The following is a 1211-nucleotide window of genomic DNA, read 5'->3' on the forward strand; positions in this document are numbered from 1 at the left end:
AAAGATACCCTTTGTGAGTAGCTATTTAATGACTGACATATTGATAATGATGTATTAATTATTGGCACATAATAAACCATGTTTATGTGTTACTGGAAGAATAATTAATTGTGTTTGTTTTCAGAACTTAAATTTAGAAAATTACCATCAAATTAAGAAATAAATGTTTCATATTTTTATATTTCACAGGCTTTGATATATATTCTTTTCTCATCTCATGAAAAAAAATATTGAGTGGAATTGCACATACTTGGAAAGTTCACATATTTTGCCTATTGGAAAACAAGTGAGATCAGGAATGCATTTATGCTACCCTATTTTATAAGTGGCTTGGGATATAAATGGATTAAATTAGATCAAATATTGCAAAAGTTATTTTTGATGGATTCAGTTTTCAAACAGAACAACACTTTAATTTTTTGGCTATTTATAACATTTTTGTGTATATATTTTATTAAAAAGATGTCAGACTTCAAATAGAATAAAAAAAGATTATCTCAGGGAAAATATTGTCTTTCTCTGATGCACAAACACACACATAAAGAAATTAAGAAGCAGGTGAAGCCAAAATCACATTTTCTCACATGAAAGGCTATGAAACCACCAGAGCTAGGAATAATATCTAAAGAAGAAGCCAGGTGATTACCAAGGCTAATCGGTATTCCTAAATATGCTGATAAGTGTGAGACTATAAAAGGATTACATTCTCGACTGCTCAAGTCATCAGTATTTGCATACAAATCTGGTAGGGTTCACAAATTGAGAGAGCTATAATACTACCAGATTTGTACCCAAACCCACCATGTTTTCTAGCATTTCCATTTGAGAAAGATAAAATAGGAGGCAAAAATAAACCAAATTCCAGGGAGTAGCTTTGAAAACTCGTGATTAAGTGGTACTCAGTCTAAAATCAAATCAAAGAAAAACACAGAGATCATTGCAAGTGAAGAATGGTATACATTCCAAATTCTAGAGTGGCAGAATGCCTTCCTTCCAATAGAATTTATGTAAAAGAAAACCCTGAGGTAAACAAAAGTCCGCTGTGATAGAGTTTAGGTAAATGACAACACTATGTTTACTCGTAATAAATTGAGAAGAAAGATGTACATAGGACTACCTATCTTGTAAAACACATTCTAACACGTGATACAATCATAAGGCATCTCCTCCCTGCCCACCCTCCATGTCCACTTGCTTGTGGGCCTAAATGA

The sequence above is a fragment of the Echinops telfairi genome, unplaced genomic scaffold (assembly GCF_000313985.2).
Source record: "Echinops telfairi isolate 266 unplaced genomic scaffold, ASM31398v2 ScPeMD7_23;HRSCAF=83, whole genome shotgun sequence".
Lineage (NCBI taxonomy): Eukaryota > Metazoa > Chordata > Mammalia > Afrosoricida > Tenrecidae > Echinops > Echinops telfairi.